We start from the raw sequence: 10,121 nt of genomic DNA on the forward strand, positions 1-10,121 counted from the left end.
TCTTCTTTGTTTTCGTGAGAAGCAAAGTGTTTATTTTTTAGTTTTACTACAGTTGAAGCCCTCGCAGCCCTGGTCCAGAGCGTTAGTGAGTTATCTCTAACGCTCTGCCAGGCGCTCTGCGCTTTTACAAGGAATTCCACTGTCCTGCGAGGGCTCCAACAGTAGTGAAAATAAACAAAACCATTTCACTACATACCTAAACAAAGGCTGTTTTGTGTTGTTGAAAGTCTGTTCTCAGAGGTGGGAAGCCTCTCAGCACCCCACCTTCTCTGTAAAATACACTTTTTGGCCAGAAAATAATATTTCACCGGAAGAAAAAAAAGTTTTTGGTTGTTCCACTGCGCCCTCTACAGATCTGGTCAATGGAATTTTTCTATTGACCAGATTTTTGCATTCCGGTGAAATATTTTCTTTTCTGATCAAAAAGTGTATTTTACAGAGAAGGTGGGGTGCTGAGAGGCTTCCCACCTCCGAGAATAAACTTTCAACAAGTTTTTGGAGTGTTCTAAATTCTTGAACACTCCAAAAAATAGTGTGTGTAGTTAGTTCCATGTTAAAGTCTCAAACATCTTGATACATGTATATTACTCTAACTATAAAGTGTTTATCCCAAAGCTACAGATGTTATCCCACCATATGGACCCTTTGTGTTCAGCAATATTACGTATTATTCAATTAATATATGCGTTAATCTGGTCTGTCAGAACATCACTGTATATCATTCAATGGGTGTTAGTGAAGCTGATGCAGCAGGTGAACGCCGGTATTACACCCCATGTAATCCAGGAAATACAATGATGTTCATCCACAGACGGGATTAAAACACTTCTTTACTAAACTATACTGAATATCAAGGGAACACCAAGACCCCGTATGTACGGATAACATCGGTGGCTTTAAGATAATAACTTTATATTTACAATGTATACAGACATGTAGACGAACGAGCTTTAAAACACAGAAAACCACACTATTGTGGTGTTGCAGCAGATGACCGCAGGTATTACACTCCAAGTGAATGTGGAAATAGAATGGCGTTCAGACACACGCGTGATTAAAACACGTCTTTATTCAACGTTAAGTAATATTACGGAACAAACCTGACCCGTATGGACTGGTAACATCCGTGTCTTTGGGTCTAAATGTTTTATGTGTTGGATTGGGCTCATTTATGGGGATTTATGAGCCGTTTAAAACTACCAACAAACATAAGACTTGATCACCATAAATAAAATCCCTGACCAGTCTTGATCCAAGGCCTAAATAGATTATAAACACACATGAATGTAATGTTTGTATGGTGGGGTTAGATCTACAAACCCCCACACAGTGAGCGTGGTTTAAGGTTTAAACTTTAGGTGACATTTAGTTGTGATCATCTGGAACAAATGTTTGTTGCAATAGCCTTGAATCAAGACTATTATAGTTGTATTTTCTCAAAAAAAAACTCGAATGCTTAAATAATAATGGTGTTAAATATCGGTGGATAAAAACGTGTCATGTTGATATAAATCAAGCATTAATTTACCTTCTTACAGAGCAGCGCACCAGTTTCAAACCACTGTTGGAACCAGCCGGCGCGCCTGCGTCGAATTTATACCGGTATTCACATCCGGTCTAGAGCCCCGCCTACTGGATCCGGTGTGTTGAACGCGTACATGGACGCATCATTTCCGTTTCCGTTTTCCAAACGGATCTTTTTCCTGCAGAGTGAATTGATCCCCAGTCTGCTTTCAAGTAATCAACACTAAATCAGCTACTGCTGTGTGGAGGATGCAGTGGTGTAAAGTAACTAAGTACATTTACTCAAGTACTGTACTTAAGTACATTTTTGAGGTGTTTGTGCTTTACTTGAGTATTTGCAATTTCAAATACTTTTACTTTTACTCCACTACATCTCAGAGTCAAATATTGTACTTTTACTCCACTACAATTATTTGAAAACATTAGTTATAGTTACTTTGTACATTTTTATTATTATTACAAAACATACATTAACCACTGCAGCCCTATGAAAATAGCAGATCTACAAGCTCACAACGAGTAGCAAAGCAATGCGTTGTGAGCTTGTAGATCTGCTATTTTGATTGATTGATTGAATATTTTATTAGGCAAAAGAATGTAAAACAACACATTTACATTTAAAATACTTTGTCTAACAGGTCCGTTCATAAAAGTCCTTGCGGACTTGTTTCCAATGAGGGCCTTGGTATTCAATTCATAGACATATATAGTGGCACCACAGTTCGAATATCATTACACAAAGAAAATAAAAATAAAACAGCAAAAAGATTATATATATATATATATATATATATATATATATATATATATATATATATATATATATATATATATATATATATATATATATATATATATATATATATATATATATAGAACACTATGTACAACAAAAGGAATAAAAAAGGGGGGAAAGATATGTACAAGAACGGCTGTCTAACGGGAAAATGGTACTACCTCCTCTTTTGGCCTCCTGAAAGGTGATTTTTTAAGGCTCTTTTAAATGAGCCCAGCGAACTGCATTTTTTGAGGGATGGGGTTAGACCATTCCAATCCTGGGTGGCAGTGTAGAAGGAGAATTTGCCCATGTTTGTTTTATGGGTGGGTGGTACCAAATTGTTGTTAACGCTCCCTCTGGTATTGTGACTGTGGGTGTCACTAACCTTTTGGAGGTATTTACTCAGATATGCGGGAATAGGGGGCATATCGGGCAAATTTTCATTTACAATTTTGAAGGCCAGTCCCATTTTTAGTTGTTTAACCCTGTCTTCCACCCTGAGCCAGCCTAGGCTGGCAAAATGGGTGGGAGAAAGGTGGGTCATGGGCCCCAATCCGAGGAGTAGTCGAATCAGTTTGTTTTGGGAGGTTTGAAGCTTAGTCTTCAGTGACACTGAGGTGTTGGAGTACCAGGAGGTGCTAGCATAATCAAAATGTGGTTGAATCAGGGCCCCTGAGAGGGTCCTGAGGGCCTGAGGGTTGACAAAAGAGGAAACTCTGTCCATAAATTTGGTTCTCTGGTTTACTATTTTGACCACCTTTGTCCCCATGCTTTCACCTGACAGGTATTTGTCGAGAATACACCCCAAATAGGTAATCTCTTCTTTGCTAGAGATAATTGTGTCATCGACTTTGACCTTGAAATCATTTACCTCCATCTGTCTGAGGGAATGTTTGGTCCCAAAGAAAATGGATTCAGTTTTCCCAAGGTGTAGTAATTTTCAAAGCATTTTTATACATTTTGGAAACTTGTGAAATGGGACATTCTGCAAAATGAGTACTTAATTACTTTAAGTACTTAAGTATATTCTAACACTAATACTTTTGCACTGTACTAGTGGTAAATGTTGAATTCCGCACTTACAGAGTATTTCTACATTGCAGTATTGATACCTAATAAGTAAAAAATGTGAGTACTTTTTCCACCACTGCTGGTATGGAGTCAAAAAAACAAACGTGCACACACGCATGCACGCACGTACGTGCGCGCGTGCCACACACACACACACACACACACACACACACACACACACACACACACACACACACACACACACACACACACACACACACACACACACACACTCTTCCTGTGATAGTGTAAAGTAGGCGAGTGGTGGAAGAAGTAGCTTATATTCAAACTTTTATATTAACTTAAATTATTATGAACAAATGCTCTAAACTTGTTATAGTAAAAGTAGTGATAATATAAACATAGCTACTCTGTTACAAGTAAAGTCCATCTATTCTCAATTTGCATGAGTAAAAATAATAATAAAACATGTTGGACATTCAGCTGATATGTGATTCTTCTTGTAGTTTAAATTGTGCATATTTAATGAGACAATTTACGTATTTGAATAAATTGTCTATTTAAAACCACACATCAATATGAACTTGTTTCTCAAAGTGGGGTCCGAGGACCCCCAGGGGTCCTTGGGGAGGTCTCAGGGGGTCCCCAGCAAAATTATTTAATACAGCATCAGCATCACAATCATTTTAACCACTTTATCCATATTAAATATCAGATATACAAGCTCACAGCACCACTGATATTTTAGAAATGTTTTGAAAAATCTCGAAAATGTGTGGGAAACGTTTAATAATGTTTAACTTCTTAACATACATCTTCTTGTCTGGGGGTCCCTGGCACAACATCATTTCAGATGGGGGTCCGTGGCCAAATGCATACATTAATTTGGGGGTCCTTGACATGAAAAAGTGTGAGAAATTGATGTTCTGAAATCTGAAATGTTTTAATGCCAGGGACCAGGGATACAAGGATTTGTGTTGTTAAAATGTTAAAGAATATATATATATTGCAATTTCCTTCCAATTTCTTCCGAGATTCTTTTTGTAAATAGCAGATCTACAAGCTCACAACATGTTGCATCATGTATATGTAGCAGAGTGGCTCACAGCCTGATGAGATAAAAGTCTGATATCTATAAGAAATAATAAAGTCTGCACATTAAAAAAAAAGAAGCCTTGACTGGGAGCTTCTTTTACATTTTTCAGTGTGCAGACTTTATTATTTCTTATATATCTTATATATCCACTGTTGGTCCTGCACCTGCCGTCCAGCGGATGTGCCAGTTTTATTGTTTCTATAAAACTCTGATATAGGCTCTATGCACAGCAGCCATATTGTGAAGACATTCACAGGTGTTACCAATGACATTAATGAAGGCTCTGTTCCATTCTGCTCAAACAGAGGTCAGGGTGTTGATATTGTGCATGTTGGCTCACTTGAAACACTCTGCTACACTACAAATCCGCCGTGCACTAACATATATGGTCTGCTGCACCAAGTGGCTCTAAAATGTTGGTCCAGGGACCCTCATGGTTCCTTAAGGGGTTTCCAAATGGCCCCTTACGAGTGTGTAACTCTGAGAGTGTGCAAATGGTAAGGGTCCATTTGGTTCCATTTGTACACTCTCAGAGTTATGGGGGTCGTGGAAATAGAAAAATCTGAGAACCACTGTGCTACACTAAATGGAACAGAGCCTTAGTATCTTTGGTAACACCTGTGAATGTATTCACAATATGGCTGCTGTCCATATGGCCTATTTCCCCCAGAGTATAGAAAATACTCTTTAGTCTAGCGGTTAAGATATTGGCTTCCCACGTGGGAGACCGAGGTTCAAATCCCAGCCATAACATATTTAGGATAAAAGTAGTCAAGTTGATCTTGATGCTGAAATAACTCATTTAGATGGGGACCCCCTGGAACCCCCTCAAGGACCCCTGGGGGTCCCCGGACACCACTTTCTGAGAACCATGATTTAGACAATTTAGCATCAACATACACACTCACGCACTTGCACACGCGTACACACACACGCACGTGCGCGCACGCACGCACGCACACACACGCACGCACACGCACGCACACGCATGCACATGCACGCATACATACACACAGAGAGAGACAGTAAAAAGTCCAGCCTTTCAACCCTTGTATTAAAGTGGTTGTAGCAAGATTTTTATTTTTCATATAACTTACTGTACAATAAAATAAATGAAATCTACCATTTGTTTTTGGATACGATGCACCCTGGGCAAGACCTGGGATGTTGGTTGTCTAGGAAGTAGACAACCGGAAATGGTTGAATTTGGCGGAAGTACCGGCCAAGGAAATGACGTTGATGCTTTACAAATCTGTTAAATCCTGTCCACTCAGGACTCCCTAGACACTCGCTGCTTTTTTTTTTTTTTTAAACATCTGTTTATTGCAGTTTTTTCACTCACATAGGTATTTTCAAAAATTGACAACAGGATTTGCACAGATAAAAGAAATATAAGACAGAACATAAATGAAATTAGGAATACAAAAAGACACTCGCTGCTTTAGGTCGTGACCAGGCTCTTCTCTTCGTAGATGAGTGAGGCTGGGACCGAGGTTAGATACGATGTGGCGAAAAGGGTAAACAGCGGACCCTTTGCGGCCGTTCAACCGATTCTGGGAGACCTCGGCATGGGGCCTCATCTCGGAGCTGTATAGTGGAGTGAGCATTATTATATTATAATTATACCTCTATGGAAGTGAAAGGTTCTTAATACAACAGCACTACAACACACCACTGGTTTAACAGTCTTGTCTGCACTTAATTTCACCAATACAACGGACGGACGCACAACAAATTATTTCATTGCACAATTTGTCTGTTGTTTAAATAGCTGAAATATCCAACACATCATAGAATCTCTCCTAGACGGCTATACTGTACATGGAGATACCTAGCTCTGACATCAGAGAACCCCTCCTGGAACTCCATATATGGAGATAACCGAAACGTCCAGGACCAACATCATAGTCCTAATGGAGTTCATCAGGACTGACATCATGGCTAAGGGAGTTCATCAATCATCAGTGAGCCCGAGCGACATTAACTCTCAGATAAGCATCAGACAACTCATCAGCTTAGTTTGTTTTCACAGCCTAAGCCTTACATGTCGTTTCTCAAAGCGGCTCTCGGATCTGGTCAAAGAATCAGCCGATTATCAATTCAACAGAAAGGATTTTTTTTCTTCAATATTTAAAATTGTATATATTTGTTTTTATTAACGCGAGAACAATGGTTTCCATTATAGCGTGCTAACAGGAATAGAAAGCCTGTAGTTTCTATTATCTTGGATTCCCCATCGATGATGTCACTGGTAGACAGGTTTCTGAACTGTCCACACAGCCCTCCTCTGAGACAGATTGAGTTGACAAAAATGGTGCCATACTATCATGAGCATTATTGAGGAACAATTATATGAAGACAGGTTGAAAATGGGTGAAGTCGTCCTTTAAATCCTGATGTGAAAGAAAATATTTGTATAGAAGAAAAAGGTTGATAGGTTGACAGCACCTCAGTAAAACTACTAAGGTGCTGTGAAGTTGGGAGGTAGAAGGGGAAAGTGAATGACCCCTGCTGGTGGAGCTTCCACACCACACGTATATAGTTGTAAGGGGTTTACGGTTTTATGTCCCAGAAAGGTTTGGTAGTCTTGCAACATACTTTTGTGAGCCGTTGCTTTGGTCTAAAAAAAAAGAAGATAGAAACGGCATTAAAAACAACATCATACAGTCATTGCATGTGGTGTAATGACTGTCTGTAGATCCTATTGCTCACATGTTAGACTACAACTTTTACTTTGAAGGACAAAGACCATGTGATTTAACACATGGTCACGTGACTTATTTGTTTTGATGAAAAAGGTAGATTAAAAGATGACTGACATTTTGAAAAACAAAGACAAAATATAGCTGCAAGCAGCGATAATACGGGGCCTTTGACAGGTCAGTTCATGAAAGTCCTTGCGGTCTTATTTCCAATGAGGGCCTGTGAGCAATTAGGGGTTAAGAGTCTTGCTTGTGTCGATGACAAATTTCATAGACACATTTGCTGACCTGGCCTGGAATCGTACTTGGGGCAACCAGAGCCTCTGGCTCCCTAGGCGGGCTCACTAACCACTCAGCTATGGCCGCCCCTGAGAGAGAGAGAGAGAGAGAGAGAGAGAGAGAGAGAGAGAGAGAGAGAGAGAGAGAGAGAGAGAGAGAGAGAGAGAGAGAGAGAGAGAGAGAGAGAGAGAGAGAGAGAGAGAGAGAGAGAGAGAGAGAGAGAGAGAGAGAGAGAGATGGAAACGGAATAGATTGAAGATAGAAACGGAATAGATTGAAGAGACAGAGAGAGAGACATGGAAACGGAATAGATTGAAGAGAAAGACATGGAAACGGAATAGATTGAAGAGAGAGAGAGAGAGAGCCATGGAAACGGAATAGATTGAGTCATATGTTTTTTGCAATTCAACTTAAATGAGTGTGCATCAAGTGAGGCTTGAACCAGCAACCTTGCGGTCGTGAGGCACTCTTAGGTAGCTGCAACACTACCTATAGTGCTATAGCTTTGTCCAGGCTGATGTTGTCTGTTGAGGATGACAAACGCTTGCCTTCTGTCATGACCCAAGCCCCTGTTTCACTAACACTAAGATCACTCGTTCACAAACCATTTACCAATGAAGAAATTGTACATCTCCTCAGAAGCAAAACTAGTGAAAGTAGCCGATCTACAAGCTCACAAACCATTAAAAGTTGTCAGATTGTACATCGGCTATTTTCACAATGAAGTATGTTATACATTGAAAAAACATACTCTCATTGCTATCTGAAAAGTTGTGAGATTGTAGATCAGCTGTATGTATAAAACACTCAATTAAGTATTTCATGTTATCTTTAACAATTGCAGATGTATTCATTGATAGTCATGTTGTGTGAAATGCAACTTAGATGAAGTCTGCACCAAGTGAGGCTTGAACTGGTGACCTTCAGGTTGTGGGGCACACATTTAAGCGAGAAGCCACCAACAGACAAGAACCTGTGAAAGGAGATCACACAGATGATACAGTTTCACGCAAATAGCTGAAAAATCCTGGGTTTAAGTGTTTTTCAAACTGCTCAAGATTGCGGACAATCTAAGGGCGGTGCTTACTGGTCAACGTGATAGATGTGTTCCTCATTAGTCAAGGCACATGTGTAAGCAGGTCTAATGGCTGTCGGCCAAACGAGGCATGACTTTTGCCTGTTTAAAGTTTGCATTTTCAAAAAATTGCTATAGCGCCCCCGTTTGACCAATTGGAGTAAGATTGGTTTCAGTGATATTTGGAATGGCCCTTTACATTTCTGCAAAGTTTCAAAGAATGGTAAGCCTGCATGTATGTGTTAGGGGCAGATGAATAATTGTCATAAAACTGCAATATTCATTGGCTCATTAAAGCTTCATTTTTTCACTTATGGAAAATATTTTGCAAACGTTTTTTGGCATAGGTCCAAAGTTCATGTGTAAAAAGTTTCGTGCAGATTACTCAAAAATCCCAGGAGGAGATAGGTTTTAACTGTTTTTCATATAATTCAAAATGGTGGGAGATCTAAAGGTCAGAGGTCAAAAGTCAGAGTGTGAAAGTTGTTCAGCATGAGGAGACGCATGTGTGCATCGAAGTTTCATGGCTGTAGGTGAAACAGGGCATGAGTTGTACCTGTTCAAAGTTGGCATTTTTCAATTGAGTGCTATAGCGCCACCTTTTGACGAAAGATTGTGAGAATTATTTCTTGATCGTTTTTCATGACCATCTATCATATGGCCGAGTTTCATAAAAAGCGACTGCACGGTTCAGCCAGAACTGCCAAAAGTGGCAGAAGAAGAAACGGAATAATCAGAATAACAATACGGGTCCATGCTGGAAGCCTGGCCCCGTAACTAGAAAATGTGCTCCTCGGAGCACAGGTCTCCGCCAGTACTGATCCTGATTAATCCTGTCTTACCTATTTATATTACATATTGTCACGTGTCACTTGACCAATGTTAGCTTGGCTGATGGAAGCTCACTTCAAAAAATATAAATGATTTTTTGAAGTGACATACCTATTTATAGGTTTCTATTTCGTCATGCGTCTCGCTAGCCAATCAAAGCACACCCTTTCAACATATTGTCACGTGTCACGTGAAGCTTGACCAATGTTAGCTTGGCGGACACACGGAAGGACGGAGACGAAAACATACTCTCCACCTCTGGCGGAGACAATAAAGATATTTTCCTTTGTCAGTCCCAAATCAAAAGATGCCAAAATACTAATCAGAATATCAGAAAAATTGAGCATTTTCCTGATTTTTGGGTAGGGTAAAAATTTGGAAAATTGAAGCCATTTTTAGATTTTTGTTCTCGGATGAAAAAATGGCAAATGTAGTTTTTAAGAGCTTTTTTCAGTGTCAGTCCCAAATCAAAAGATGCCAAAATACTAATCAGAATATTAGAAAAATTGAGCATTTTCCTGATTTTTTGGTGGGCTTAGAAAATTGGAAAAATGAAGCATTGTTTTATTTAGGTTCTGAAACGAAAATCAGTGAAATAGACTTTTCAGAAGTGAATTCGAATTGAATCTCAGATTATACTAAGATACCCCCACACATCAAAGTGCCTATGGGATCTTAGTATAATCTGAGTTTCAATTTGGAAGTGACTATTTGAAAAATGAAGCAATGTTTTATTTGGATTCTGAAAGTAAAATCAGTCAAATAATTGTTTCAGAAGTGAATTGGAATTGAAGGTGAGATTAT

This window comes from Gymnoscopelus microlampas (assembly GCF_963454915.1).
Source record: "Gymnoscopelus microlampas genome assembly, chromosome: 7".
NCBI lineage: Eukaryota > Metazoa > Chordata > Actinopteri > Myctophiformes > Myctophidae > Gymnoscopelus > Gymnoscopelus microlampas.